Here is a 16383-nt window from a genome sequence, read left to right on the forward strand (position 1 = left end):
GAGACTGCAAAAAGAGGTGAAGCTATGCTTAGAAAAGTTTATGTGATTAAAAAAGTATTTTTTTTTTTTTTGCTTTTTTGTTTTTTTGTGGGGGGAGGAGGTAGTTAGATCTAATTATTTATTTTTAGAGGAGGTACTGGGGATTGAACCCAGGACCCTGTGCATGCTAGGCATGTGCTCTACCACTTGAGCTGTACCCTCCCCCAAAAAGTAATTCTTAACTGTTGTTATTTGGCATAAAGAATTTTATTTGCAGGTAACGAGGGCATTAGTCAGGTAATATTATTAAAGCAAGGGCCTCAGTATTCAGAATACCAATGAAGCGGGCACACACAGACACACACACACACACACAGCTGAAATCTTTTCTCAACACCATCTTCAAAATGAAAAGATTAAACAAACTCAGGCTGCAGTGTTTGGGCAAATAAACGGAAGCAGGAATCAAGAAGCACATCTATTAACTAGTTCAACCGTCTCAGACAAGCTATTTCATCTCTCTGGGTCTCTGCTTCCTGATCTGTAATAGAAGCAGGTTCAAAAAAGATGTTTAAAGATCCTTTCAGGGCAAAGATACAACCACCTCCTTGAAACCAAATCCTTCTATATGTCCTCCCACCCTCCAGTAGCTCCTTCTCAATCTCATCTGCCTGCAACGCCACCCAACCCCCCAGGATGCTGTCCCCAGGCCCTCTTTTCATTTCATAGATTCTCCCTAAGAAACAAATACATGTTTCATGGCTTCAGTTTCCATGTGTAGGCTATTTACAAATCCTACCTTTATCCTGAGCTAACTGCTTACTGGTCATCTCCACTTGGGGTCATGTCTAAAACTGAATTCATTTCCCCAAAAAGAACTTGTCCTTGAGTTCCCATCTGTGATAGACTAACAGCCCCCACAAAGATGTCCATTTCCCAATCCCCAGGACCTATAGGCTATGTTATATGGAAAGAGAGAATTAAGGTTTACTAATCAACTGACCCTGAAATGGGGAGACAATTTATCCTGGATTATCTGGGTGCACCTAATATAATAACAAGGGTCTCTATTAGTGACAGAAAGAAACAGGAGAGTCAATGTCATGATGATGCGGGATGAGAAAGACCTGACCTGACCCACCACTGGCAGATTTGAAGATGGAAGGAATGTGAGCAGCCTCTAGAAGCTGGAAAAGGCAAGAAAATGACTCTCCCCTAAAGCCTCCAGAACGGAACACAGTCCTTCTCACATCCTGATGTTAGCCCAGTGGGACCCATTTCAGATTCTGACCTTCAGCTCTGTAAGAGAATAAATCTGTGTTACTTGTTCCAACAGCAATAGCAAAGTAATATACCAGATTAGAAAACGAGGCCTCTTTTCACGGATGCTTCAGTTAGAAATTTGAGTTTTCACTGCTGACCTCTTCTTTTCCCTCAATTTCTATATTCAGTAGATCACCGAGTTTCATCAGTTATTCCTCCTGTGTCTCTTTTGAATCTGTCTGCTTCTCAATGACCCCATACTACCTTCCTAGTCCAAGTCACTACTATCTAATGCCTGGGACCACAGCAGCTCCCGACTGGTTAGTCTACCTTTGGGCTCATTCGTAGGAAGCCATTTTCCACATGACAGCCAGAGAATGAATGTAAAATACAAATTATCTTATTCTTTAAAAAAAAAAAAAACTTTTTATTAGCTCCTCACTGCCCTAAAAATAAAGTGCAAACACTTTTGTTCGACTTATGAGAGCCTACTACCTCTATTCTGACCCTTTCCTATTTTCTCCAGCCTCTGCTCAGTACACAAATGCCATGTCTATCTTAGTCATTGCTGTATTTCCAATACCTAGTACAGGTAGTATTAATCCTTTTGGTCCCCATATGAAAGCTACCCCCTCATTGAGAGGTAGAGTTTATTTTCTCTCTCCATGAATGGAGGCTGGTCCAGTGACCAGTATATTGGATACAGTAGAAGTGATGTCTGGAACTTCTGAGCCCATATCTTAACAAGTCTGGCAGCTTCTGTTTCCTTGAATGCCTACCATGCTGGGATAAACTCAAACCATGTGGAGAGGCCACATGAAGGAGAATCCTAAGGTCCTGGTCAATGGGTGCCCAACAGGGTACCCAGTCAACAGTCAGCACCAACTGCCAGCCATGTAAGGGAGCCACCTTGTAAGTTCCAACCCAGGAGAACCCCTAAATGGCTGCCATCTTAACTGATATCACATTGAGCGGAAAAGCGTCCCAGCCCAGTTTGGTCAAACCACTGAATCATAAGATGTTAAGTTTTACAGCAACATGGGCATATAGCAATGTAGGTTTAAACTCTTCTCCTGGTTCCAATTTCATATATTGCTCCTTAGCAAATCACCCCAATAAGCTCTGTCTCTTGATATGAGGAACAGCCTACAAGCACAAAGATGGGAAGACTTGCCGGGGGCCGTCACTGGAGAGTCGTTACTATAGCACATGATAAATACTCAATAGCACTAATAAATGTGTGAGTGCCTATCTTATCTCTTAAACCTCATTTCTTTTCCAGATTCAGAGTTAAAGTGAATTCTTAATGAAAAAGAGAAGTTAAATTAGTCACCTGTTAAACTCTAACAGTTAAAATCGAATTTTGGCAAATGTATTTCCTGTGGGTTTTTTCCAGAAATCTATTCCCACAGTACTCACCTGGGACCCACAAAAACCATTAAATATATATAGAACAAAAGTATATTAAAATCCCTGTTTGCATGGCAGTCATTTGCTCCACTTGCGCCATAACTATACGATAATGCCAGGCACAGATTATGTGAAGGATTTTGCTTGTTTTGAGAGGGTCCCCCATTGGATATAGCCAAGAATGGTAAAGGATAAGAAAGAAAAACAATGTCGTTGGGGTGAAAAATGCAAATATTCATTAAATACCTAAATGAAAAGTGAATTACTAGAAGACAATGAGTTAACTAAAAAATAAAAGAACAAAGGAAAGACTGCTCACAGTGGAGCATGTGAAACATCTCTTAGAATTGCATGGTCCAACTCTTATGACATCCATCTGGATCTAAGAGAAGGTTTCTGGGTGTTACAGGGATTTGATACATGAATCTGGTAGGGTTCACTATAGGAACTATCATTTGTATTTTGCTTTCCAATTATTAAGCATCTAAACACAGGTGCATAATGTACTTTGGAAAGATAAAGTAGGTACAGGGAAATTCTTTCAAGCTCAACAAATTCCAAAACTACTAGGATGGAACGCACCATTCTAAGAAAGTAGAGACAACTAACAAAATGCATTTTCTATGTAACAGATTATATAATCTTTTTTTGTTAACTGGTTTAAATATCTATTTTACTCTGTCCCAAAGGAGCTCTGATCCTTTTTTTGCTTGAAATTAAATCCCTTACTAATTTTTCTGAAACTAGAACACATTTCTGGTTCTGAAACCGTGTCATAGGTATCATTTTTTTTCCTGCTAAGAAGATAATATGTCCATCCTCCCCGCCGCCTCCAACACAAACACACTTGGTCCTCACTCAGTACACATCCTCAGTGCCATTCTCCACCCCAACTGGAAGGTATACATTTTAAAGTTATTTTCCTACTAATTCCCTTTATATTCTCATTAAATGCTTACAGAATGGCCAGCCAGGATGAGAAGTAAATCTGGCATGACAAAGCATATAAACTGTTTCTAACCAGGAACAATCATGAAAAGGAGGTACTCGCCATATTTTACACGCAAAGAAAGGAAGCTCAGAGAAGTGAAGTAACTGATTCAAACTTACACAGCTAGTAGATAACAGAACTTGCATTTTAACTCAGGGCTATTTGTACAGTATTAAATTTGTACAATACTAATTCTCAACCAAGAGCTCCAAAGATTCCATCTTTCTCCTCTGAAAGTGCACAAATAACTATTAACAAAAACATTCTTTTGTTATTTTTATTGGTCAAAAACTAATTGACCAATAAAATCTGAGTGCTATGTGCCAAACACTGTGGAGAGCACTTTATACACATTATTTAATTCTCACACTGACCCTAAATAAGGTGGGAATGGGGAGAAGTGCGTGGGCACACAGTGAAATACTCAATAGATATTAGTTGCTATTTTATAATGTTATCCCCTATTTTACAAATAAGGAAACAAAAACCTAAAGTCACTATACTGTTAACTAGCAGAGCTGAGTCTGAACTCAGGTTACTTGATTCCAGAACTGGTTCTTAAAGTCCTAAATTACTCTGCCTAGCCAGCCGAAGTATTCTGCTGCCCTATTGGGCAAAAATGGAAAGAAGAAAGGAACCCGGCAGTCAGCAAGGCCTTACTATATTATGAGATGTACTACATCTTCTTGATGTAATAGTACTGAAGCTATAACACATGGTGGTAAAAATCTTAGAAAGTCCCAAGCTGAAGTCCATCTTCAACCAGAACTATTTGCATCTCCCTGAATCTGCCAGGTATCCGCAAACAGTTCTTCATGGGTCTCACATCTCTCTGCACATCTTGTGGAAGCACTAACTGCCTTTCTGTCCCAGACTAGCTTTTCAAGGATGTTTGTATAATGAACAAAGCTTTAGAAGACTAAGATCGTGGCTCCCACCAGAGCAGAGGGCAGTATAATAAAGATAATAATAAAGATAATGTCTTCCTTGAGGGCAAAGGTCAGGCAGGTTTACTGCCCATTATAAAAATCTGGGTTCCCCAAGCTCAAGGTTCCCCAGCTCTGACACAAACCCACTGTGGTATCCCCCTGGGCTCTTCCATATCACCACTGTAAGGACTAGGTTTGGGGAGTGAGGGAGACAACAAGGCGAACCCACAGGAACGTGATACTCAAACAGTTTGTGATGTGCAGGAAGAAAGCCCTCTGTCTCTGACCCCGGAGTTTCCTGTCTTCTGCCAGCATCCATGAAACTGTGGCAGGCTAACCTGACAGCTTTCAGCAGGGTAAAACCCCAGATCCTTCACAGAGCTTGACACCGAACTCTCTGACACCCACTCTACAGGAAACGCTACGCATCTTTTGGTCATCATCTCCTGTCTGAAATTTCTCCTCAAGGTCCTCAGCTAGAATTTACTACTAACTTCATGATGTCCCCACTGTTTCCTGAGCAGGAAATAGGTTTGCTTCACAGCACTTTCGAAGCTTTATTCCACTTGCTTATTTGTGTGCTGTGCCAGTTAATTTATTGCCTCTTAGCTCAAAATTTATCTTTTTATACACGCTTTGTAATAATGAGTGAAATTGCTTTAAGCATTTCTCCTTACAGTGAGCAAAATGTTAAGCTCTCTCAACAGAAGGTGTTGGAAGGACACTGCAGGAGGGAGTTCTCCAGCAAACATTATACTTAATGATGAAAGAACAAACGATTTTGCCCTAAGATTAGGAACAAGATAAGGATGTCTGGCAGGGGGGAGGATATAGTTCAAACAGTAGAGCACATGCTTAGCATGCACAAGGTCCTGGGTTCAATCCCCAGTACCTCCTCTAAAAGTAAGTAAATAAATAAGCCTAATTATCTCTCCTTGCCCCCCCCCCAAAAAAGAAAAAAGATAAGGATGTCTGTTTCTGCCACTCCTATCCAACACTGTACTCACTGCTGGTTCTAGCTAGGTAAGAAAAAGGAACAAAAAGCAACCAGATTGGGAAGGAAGAAATAAAACTATTTCTATTCACAGATGACATGGTCTTGTTGAAAACAAGAAAATCCTAAGGAATTCACTAAAAAAAAAGAAAAAAATATACATGCCAGAACTAAATAAATGAGTTCAGCAAAGCTGCAGGATACAAGGTCAACACATAAAAATCAATTTTATTTTTATTCATTTGCAATGAACAATCTGAAAATGAAATTTTTTAAAAATTCCATTTATAATAGCATCAAAAATGTTTTAGGATAAATTAACAAAAGAAATGTAAAACTAATACTCTGAAAACATTACTGAAAGAAATTAAAGATCTAAGTAAATGTAAAAAAAGTCCTATGGTCGGTAGATTGGAAGACTTAATATTGTTGAGATGGTAATATTTCCAAAATGGGCCACAAGCTTCATGCAATCCCATCAGAATCCCACCTGGCTTCTTTGTCAAAACTGATAGGCTGATCCTAAAATCCATATAGAATTGCAAGAGACCCCAAAGACCCAAAAGAATTTTGAAAAAGGAGAGCAAAGTTGGAGGACTACTCTTCCCAAATTCAAAACTTACCACAAAGCAACAGCTACAAGGCAGTGTGGTACAAGCATAAGGGTAGGCACACAGAATTCTATCAGTAGAATAGAACTGAGAGTCCAAAAATAAACTGTGTGCCAAAGGTCAACTGATTTTCAATAAGGAGGTACCAAGACTATTCAATGGGGAAAGAATGGTGCTGGGACAACTGGACAGCCACATCCAAAAGAATGAAACTGGACCACTAACTCAAACCATATACCAAAATTAATTCAAAATGGATCTAAATATTATAGCTAGAGCTATTAAACTCCGAGGAAAAAAATAGGAATTTGCGTGGCCCTAGATTTGGCAATGGATTCTTATGTATGACACCAAAAACACAAGCAACAAAAGAAAGTAGATAACTGGACTTCATCAAATAAAAAACTTCTATGCTTCAAAGAACACTATCAAGAAAGCAAAAAGACAACTCACAGAATGGGAAAAAATTACAAATCACATATTTGATAATGGACTTGTATCTAGAAATTCACAAAGAATTCTTACAACTCAAAAACAGAAACAGAAATAACTCAATTCAAAAATGGGCAAAGGACCTGAATAAACGTTTCTCCAAAGAAAATACACAAGTGTCCAGTAAGCACATGAAAAAATACTTCATATCATTAGTCATCAGGGAGATGCAAATCAAAACCACAATGAAATACCAATTTGTACACAAGTGTTCAGTGCGGTGTTGCTTAATAACATCCAAAGTATAATTTACTTATAATAACAATCCAATGTCCACCAAAGGATGAACACACATACAAAATGTCATACAGCCAAAAAATGGAATATTACTTAGCCATGAAACATGGAGCAATTAACTGGGAGGGATTAAAAAGACAGCTAGATTCGTTATAAGTAAAATCTCATCAAGGGATATAATGAAACAGTAATGAAATCATTTTTAATCGACTATCATTAACGGCAGATGGTGCTTGAATGCAGGGGAAGGGTGGATCTAAATGTCAAGGGAGCTTCCTCTCGACTTCAATCAAGGCATAAGTACCATAAGTGCCTGACTCTAAAAGGCCTTCAAAGAAACTCATGCAAGGAATGCCTCCTGCAACTTGGTCACATGTAAAACTGAAGCAGGAAGCACATCTGTTTCGAGCTTGCCCCCAGGGCCTCAGGTTCTTCTCCAAACTGGGTTCATAACTCCCACCCACAGAGAGAAAGCCAGAGCCTGAAGCAGCACCCACAGCCAAGCAAATCAGCATTTCCAAGGTCAACTGCTGACAGGCCTGATTGTTTACAGCAACTCCAGTGTTCCGGCGGCTGAAGTTAAGAGGCTTGCTTACCCTCTCTGGCTTGCCCAATACCATAAGAAACTAATTTACCACATCTGCTACAAAATATGAACAAACTGTAGGTGTAGAGTCAAATTAGCACATGACATTTCAAACAGAAGCAAGTATTAATAGGATCTGCAGAAGTAATTTTAAGCTGGTTAAACAATTTTGGGAAAAACGTAAAATACCAATGACACCAGTGGTAGAGGACTGACAAGTATAAGAAAAACAAAAGAAGAAGAAAGAAAAAGAAAAAAGAAAGTAATAGAAAATATTATCTTGTTTTACCAACTGGTTCAATGTGAATACTCACCAAATACTCAGCTAAAAAGCTGCAAAACTACTTGATTTAACCACCCTTGCAATTTCTTGTCATCCTCTAATGGGGTCACTGAGAAGTGGAAAGCCCTCTGTACTTGCTGCTCCTACAGCTGCCATTTGCCACACGTAGCTATTAAGCACATGAAATGTGGCCAGTCCAGATTCAGATCTACCCTAAGATTCTGAACTTGGAACCTGGTACCAAAAAAAAAAAGTAAGTGTAAAAATAACTCTATTTTTATATTGATTACCTGTTAAAATAAGATTTTAGACACATTAAATTAAATTAAACATTACTAAAATTAATTCCTCCTCTTTCTTTTTTACCTTTTGTAATGAGGAAAGTAGAAAATTTTAGATTCCACATGTGGCTCACAGTGTATTTTTATTGGACAGTGCTGCTACATATAAATAACACTTTACATTTATATAGAACATATGTATTTAATTTCAGTTGTAAAGTACAGAAGATGAGGGAGAAATCAGTCTGGGTAATAAAATAATCTTCTCTACAATAATCAAATTGGTTTCACCCGTTAATCACCAACCTAACAAAAGCTTTTCTGTTTACCGAAAGACAAACTTCTGTCTTAAAAAGGACCTGATATTGGGGTAGGTTAGAGCTCAGTGGTACAGTGCGTGCTTAGCATGCATGAGGTCCTAGGTTCAATACCCAGTACTGTTAAAAATAAATAAATATAAACCTACTTGCCTCCCCACCAAAAAAAACTAAAATAAAAAATTAAATAAAAAGGACCTAATGTTTCAAAAATGATCCTAAAGTTCTGCTTCTGCTATCAATTGTCATCTTTGCCTAGAATTAAACTAGTCCTAATGCTTTTCAATGATCAAAGATATATGATAAAGTGCTCGTCTAATTTTAAAATCTGATCAAGTGACTCCATTTCAGTTTCTTTTGCGGTCATCATTTTCATATTCTGTTAGATCACTGAAACCTAACCCATGCCTCTGCTCCAGAGATTAAAAAAAAAAAAAAAAAAGTAGAATCAACACAAAGATTATTCTCAAGCATCCAGAAAAACCCAGGCAGTATTCAGATACTCCACACATTCTGTTTTAAAAACTAAAATATGACTCATTTACTATTTCAAAAAGAGACACCCCAATGTGGATGGGAGAACTTAGCAAGCAGGAGAGCACAGTAAGCAATTATCTCCACACATTCCATCATGTGGAGAAACCACGCCTACTTTTAGGTTTCAGCCAGTGGAAGAAAATCCGGAGGTGTTGGAACAGCTGGAAATTTATGGAGTGAGTGCATGGTAACTAGAGGTGAGGTGAGGCCAACAGCAGCCCAAACTTTCCTCTCCGCAGCTCATAAAAAGGAAACTACTCAACTTTCTTACTAAGGAAGCCAATAGGAAGGGAAAACACACTTCATACTTTTAATATCCCCAAACTGGCCCCCACGCAACTGGCCACTGATAGAAATGTACCTACTGTTCATATTATGTGAACAGAAGGTGTAAGTGTTTTCAAAGTGGCTTTGAAACGTTATCAACAAGAAAAGTTAGAATCTACAAACTTAGAATAATAAATAATACACATGAGCTGTATCTTTCTATTTTGTGACAGGACCTGAGTCTATTGCTGGTAAATAAGCTGCGTAACCTGAATAACTAGAAATGAAGCCAGTGGAAATGAGAGTATAGCCCTCATTCCTGGAAGAGCTGATCTTAAAATGTTGTGATCTTAATAGTTCTACAGTTTTTTTTGGGGGGGGGAGGGTGTCCGATAGAAACAACAATTTTTTTGTATTTTTAGATATATGGAATAATTCAGGCTCCAAACTAATAAATTTCACTAATTTAGTAATTGTACCTTTTACACAATCCTGAACCCTGCAATCAACAAATACTGGTCAGTAAGGCCCCAATGGCTACCTCATAAGAAATGTTCTGGTGCCACCTAGTGGTGTATGTTTCCTGTCAAAGGGGAAATAATTAGACCAGGGTTCTCAAAGTGTGGTCCCTTGACCTCCAGAATCAGCACCACCTGGGAACTTATTAGAAACGCAAATTCTTGGGCTCACCTTAGATCTACTGGAACTTTAGTGGCGAGGGCTAGCAATCCGTTTTTTGACAAGCCCTCTAAGTGATTCTCCCACGTTTGAGAACCATTGGATTAATCAGTCCTTACACAAAAATTAAGTGCAAAGTCTTAAAAACTTAGGTTCATCAGTGAACAAAAATGCTCAATTTCTAATTTTGGAAAGCAACTTATTTTTCTACATTTTGAAATCAAATATCTATATTTAAGGAACGATGTTAAAAGCCATTTACTAACACATTAATACACATTCAGCATCTGATCAGCACCAAATGAGTCCCAGACTCTGAAAATATCAGATGAGCCCCCAGAGATCTGTGCCCTGAGGAAACTCAGGTCAAAGCTGAGACACATTAACAAAATAAAAATAGGAAATAAACGCAAAAAGCCCCATGAAACAAAGAAAAAGCATTAATTGGTAACAGGATATCAGGCTATGGCATCTTAAGAGGGCTCATCTGAAAAGGGGGAACACATGAAAAGCCAAGGAGGTAGAACACTGGGGGTTTTAAAATTAAGTTACCTACCCTAATGATAACAGACACCCTGAAAAAAGTCCACTGTTTACATCTGCTCCTGAGCAACTACATTATTAAGTAACAAGAGAAAAGCAGGTCTGATGAAGCCTTGCTAAACTGTTTTATTTTCTTAGAGGAGAACTTGGTTATTTTAAAAAACTTGAAACACCTGGGTTTCAGTAAGAGCTGTCTCACAATGGATCTAGATGTCTGCACGTTTTTAAATGCAGCTTGATTTTATGCTTTTCTCTGAGGGAAAAAAAAACTCAATTTTTAATAAGTACCTATACCTGTTTATTCATAATTAAAGACATACGCTTGAAGTTAAAAAAAAAAAAAACCTGGATCAAGAGATACATGCCCAGTACGGCTACTCAGTCACAATTAAGTATATATTGTCTCTTACTCCCTGGCTTAAACTGCAAACCTATCATTTAGGAGGGAAAAAAATCAACTCTGAAAGGCTAATCTTGCAAAACCAAGCCTTAAATATGACAGATAACATCATAGACATAATAAAGGTAGCATAAAATATAAAGGAATTCCAAAGACTTGCTCTCTTGATTAATTTTGATTTCGTCCTCTTAAGATGTAAATTTAGATAGCCCCAGAGACCAACTATGTAATTCTAGCATTTTAAGAGTCATTGCCCATAATAGGATGGGTTTCTGACAAAACTCTTCCTTTTTCTCTTTTCAAATTTTCCCTCTACTCACAAGTGAGTGTGTAAAAGTATGTCACAGAAGAATGGGTCAAAAGTAAAATAGAAATAATAATTTTTAAACACAAGAAAAAAAACTTTGGACTGATTTTTTACAAAGAACTTTCCTCACTGTCACTGTCTTTGCAAAGAAGAGTCTGTTGGGCCAGTGCATGGGGCTGACGCCAGACCACTTTGCCAGTTCAAATGCTCTGCTGTTCACTAACTTTTTTTAATTTAAAATGTTCTCATTTGTTAAAAAAAAAAAAAAAAGAGGAAGAAGAAGGAGGAGGAGGGATGAGAGGAGAAGAAGGGGGAGAAGGGGAAGGGGGAGAAGGGGAGGAAGGGGAAAGGGAAGAAGAAGAAGAGGAAGAGGAAAAAGAAGAGGAAGAAGAGGAAGAGGAGGAAGAAGAAGAAGTAAAACCTCATATAACTGCAATAAGAAGTAGACAAAATATATTCCAAAACGCCATTCACATCACTAACAGCTGGTAAGGGTTACAGCCACCTACTGAGATCTATCAGAAAGAGAAAGGGGCCCCAGATCAGTCTAGGTCAAGGGGCTGAAATCAGGCCAAATTGGGCTCAAATTCAAATTCCCTGGCTGCCCCTTGGGTGTGTGTCGTATGGTAAGTTACTTCAACTCAATGAGCCTCATTTGCCATCTGTAGACGGAGGATAAGACTACCTCCTTCTGTGATTTTCACCAATGCACCTTTATTCCATAGTATCTGCCTACCGTCAGCTCCCGGCTCCCTCTTCCTCACTCACTTCAGCACTTTCACGAATGGTTACATCAGGAGGTGAGGCACTTCCCAGGTCGAGGCTAAACAATATAATAATGGCAGTGATACATTTAATAGCAACCTCTCACACCTATTTCCAAGACACAAGTCAATGTATAAGGAGTCTCACCAGCTGAGGAAGAGGCTGACCCTGAAGTTCCCCCATAACCAGGCTTTGTAACCTTTAGAGTCTTTTACCAAATGCAAACATGCTCCAATGTGAGAAATGCCCAGTGGTGTGCTGGTAACCCCAACAACCAGCTCTCCAGTTGGTAGAAAGGGCTGATTTGTGGCATTTGCCCATTTCTGTTGGTGGGGTTGATTCTCCTATCACAGCTGCTACAACCCAAGACCCAAATTCCTTAATTATTCGATTTATTGACTGATTTACTCAATAAGCATTTGCAGACAACCTGAAGTGTACAAAGTCTTCTGCCAGGCTTTGAGGGTAGGGGGTGAGGAAGACGATACATGAATCCTACCCTCAAGGACCTTACAGACCAGACAGGGAAACACAACAAATACAAAAAAGAATGATAAAACACAAGGAGAACATGAGGAATGCTATAACCTCTGAAAACAGGAAAAATTCCTAATTGCCAGCAGGCAGTGTGTACAATAAACATCCAGGTATTATTTACCTAACGAACCCTTAGCATTGCCCATGCTTTCTTCTAGGCAAACTTCAAAAATTCTCTGGGTGAAAAACAGTATTCTTCTTCCACCAGAGTTAACACCTATGCACATGTATGTATTTATGTATGCAGACATGTGTGCATTTGTGCACATCACAGTTTCTCAGCCTCGGTACTGCTGACATTTTAGGCTGGAGAGTTCGGTTGTGCAGGGACTGTCTATGCATTGCAGGATATTCAGCAACATCTAAACACCTAGAGGCTAGTAGAGACCAGTAGCACACACACCACCTACCTTCAAGTTGTGACAACTAGAGATGTCTCTGGACATTGCCAAAGGGCCCCTGAGGGCAAAATCACCTCTGTTGATATCCATGTTTGTATGTATGCATCTACGGATACAGATGGGGTATATATATGGATGGACTGGATATGTGGATCCATGGACATGGACCTGTGTGCATATATGAATGAATGAGTTAGACATTCGGTGAGAGGAAATTTTTATAGTAATCTCCCTACTAGGTTTTAAACATACTCATTCAGTTATGGAGGGCTTACTATGTACCAAGTGCTAACAGAGGCAAGAACAGGGCGTAGAGGCAGCTAACAAAACCCCTGCAGTCCTGGTGCTTACGTACAGAGCAGACAGACAATAAACCAAATAACTACAGCAAAGAGACAGCATATGGGAAGGTGAGGCAGTGTAAGCAGAAGGGAGAAAAATCAAGCAAGGCAGAGGGTTAGAGATTCTGAAAAAAGAGGATAAAGGACATGTTGCAATTCTAAATTCAGACTTAAACACGCCAGACAAAACACTTATGATCAGATTTTCAGAAGATCATGTGCCTACAGGTAATTTCTTGAGCATAGAATTTGAAAGCACATCTAGATGTTATTAGTGTTAACGTTAACAACAGAGGGAATGCACTCATTTTGGTTCATAATCTGTAAGGGAGCAGAAACCTATCAAATTCACGGGAGAGCTGTGACATGACCCACCCTGTGCCCTATTTCCTAACTCCTATTCTCTGCCCAACCTCAGAGCCTGATAAACCCCACTCAATATGAAAAGTTCCCATCCCCTCTATAAGAACTAGTGAGCAAAAGCATCAGAGATCACCTAACCGCAAAGGTTCCCTTCAGTCTCAAAACGGCATTCATGGATGACCAATATGAACGCTGCTGATGACAAAGGAGAGGGAATGAGGAAAAGGAACATGATATTTTATCCTGATAAATCTTTTTGTGGGACTTAATTGATGCTAAAAGGCTGTTTTACATTTTATTGCGCTGTCCTAATCTATTATTATTGTGAAATTTTTCCCTGATTCTTTTTATTAACACATTTCAATCTTCCCCCAACATGTATTTCATCAGAAGTTCTTCTCACTTGATTAACTGCAGTCTATAAATACGCCACTACAATGAACAAACACACATAGACCTGGTGTGACATAATTAAGAAATATATATTTGTCTCTGCCCCTACAACCCTTGAATCATCAAAGTGATGTGTCTTTTTGTATGCTAATACGATGACTGGTGGCTAGGGGTACCTGGATAGCTTCAAGATAGGGGTTAGTTGCCAGGGGAACCAACCACATGACTGGGGGGCTGGAGACTGAACCAATCACCAATGGCCAATAATTTAATCACTTGTGCGTGGGCACGTAATGAAGTCCCCATAAGAACTCAAAAGGCAGGGTTCAGAGAGCTTCCAGGCTCAGGAACACATGGAGGTGCTAGGAGGGTGGCGTGCTTGGAGATGGCATGGAAGCTCTGTGCCCCTCCTACCCACCTTAACCTTCCATCTGGCTGTTCCTAAGTAGTATCCTTTTATAGTAAACCAGTAGTCTAGTAGGTAAACCATTTCCCTGAGTTCTGTGAGCTACTTTAGCAAATTATAGACCCCAAGGGAAGCAGGGGCAATCTCATAGCACTGAGCCCTTACACTGTGAGATCTGACCCTAACTCCAGGCAGACAGTATCAGAATTGAATTGAACTGAATTGTAGGACACCCACTTGGTGTCTGCAAAACTGGAGAATTGCTTGGTGTGGGAAAACCCCCCACAAATCCGTTAGCTAGAAGTGTCAGAAACGTTGTGAAGAGTTGAGGACAAACAGTGCAGTTCTTCCTTATACCTGGGAAATATGAAGATATAGGCAAGATAATAGAGTTTTTCTAAAGAGCTAGATTTTTAATATTCTGTAGGCAATGCCTTTATAATTCTAACACTACAGACACCATAATTTTCAATAGTCGTCATTCATTTAAGCTATAATATTTTGCTTTTGTAATTGGCTCCAATTATTAAAGCTATATAAGAAATACAAACATTGGCTTCTTATGGGTTATTGCTATTTTTATTGTCTTTGTGGCCACCACCACCTTATTACCTTCTAATTATTGCTTCTGTTCAATAATATAATTATGGAACAAAGTACTGGAGCAAGGCCCAGAAGAGACCTTTCCAATTAACTGGAATCCTGGCTACAAGAAGCAGTTCTCTAGATGGAGAAATTTATTACAACGTGATAAAAATCCAGAATGTGGATCTTCCTAAAAAAATAAGTCTTGAGAATGTGAGGTCCATATGTGCCGGTTTATCAAAACATTAAGTAATTTTCCAAACAATTTTAATATAAAAGATTTAAGTAAAATGATTACTCCTTTTTCACAAAATAAGATGATGGGAGATAGGGTCATGGGTGATTATAATTTTTTCTATTAAATTTTTAGATTTAAGAATGCCTTAGGTCACGAGGGAAACTAGAATATTACCCCCCCGAGCATCCAGATTCAATAACTATCCACTCGACTAAATGCTTAACATTTGCCAATTTGTAAGTTCAGTTATTTAAAATGACTACAAATTTGCACAGCCATGTAATCTTGAACTCTGAGGACTGTTCTTTATTGATCATTAACTCTGTCACAAAGTGAGAACTCTGTTTCTTTAGTAATAAACCTAATTACTACCCCCCACCACCCAAAGGTGATGAGTCTTAAGCAGAACACAAATTCTGGGTATTTGAAAGAGCAGACTAGCATTCAATCAATTCACTGTACCACTTCTATCGGTCAGGAATGCAACCGGCTGCCATCGCTTAACCAAAAAGGAATGGATGTTCCTGCCATTACAAGTCCAGATGTGGACAGACTAGGTTCAATACAATGACCCCCAAAGGTCCCAGCTTCTTCCCTCCACGACCAGATTCAACTCTGCCTTTACAAATAGACCTAAAGCCAAGGAAGTGCAACTCTCTGAACACAAGAAGGGAAGAACTTCGCTAGCAAAACAGGACAAAAGCTGATGGGCTGTTTCAGAAAACAACACAACCTCATTTTGGAATTCAAAAGGGAGAGGAAGAGAGGAAAAAAAAAAAAGAAAAATCAGATAATACAACTCTCAACAAAGTAACCAAAATTTTTGGACTTAAATATCATTAAATGGTATTTCAATATCATCCAACTGCTGCAAATGTTATAAGACAGACACAATCAATTTTCAATAAAGTAAAATGGTTAAGGGCAAAAACTCTGCAGTCAAGTCGCTTATGCTCAAATCTCAACTCCCACCACCCACTAACTGTGTGACCTCAGGAAAGCACTTAACTTCACTGAGCCTCAGTAGCTCATGTGTACAATGGGGTTAACAATAGTCCCTACTTCGCAGGATGACAGTTAGGACCAAGTCAGATGTCACATGTAAAGACGGCACAGTGCATGCACATGTTGGAAGCGTGTAACAAATCCAGCTATCATTATCTTCATCAGTTGGACCACCTTCATCATCACCGTATCCTGGCATAGTTCAACAAACATGCAGTTTTTTACCTGCCTGACCATAACAACT

At 39.1% G+C, this 16383-nt stretch overlaps 1 protein-coding gene across 4 annotated transcripts in view; it reads right to left on the reverse strand.

Annotated features, from left to right (window-relative positions):
• The window catches only part of NSMCE2 (NSE2 (MMS21) homolog, SMC5-SMC6 complex SUMO ligase), a 208467-nt gene that overhangs the window by 182180 nt on the left and 9904 nt on the right, over nt 1-16383 (reverse strand). The window contains exon 1 of one of the 4 annotated variants that reach the window (XM_064476850.1): nt 11842-11936. The exons of the other annotated variants lie outside the window; for them this stretch is intronic. The gene's annotated coding sequence lies outside the window, so the exon portion shown is untranslated. Of the gene's footprint in view, nt 1-11841; nt 11937-16383 lie in introns of those variants that run through there. 4 annotated transcript variants of the gene reach the window in all.

Source organism: Camelus dromedarius, chromosome 20, assembly GCF_036321535.1.
Source record: "Camelus dromedarius isolate mCamDro1 chromosome 20, mCamDro1.pat, whole genome shotgun sequence".
Taxonomy (NCBI): Eukaryota; Metazoa; Chordata; class Mammalia; order Artiodactyla; family Camelidae; genus Camelus; species Camelus dromedarius.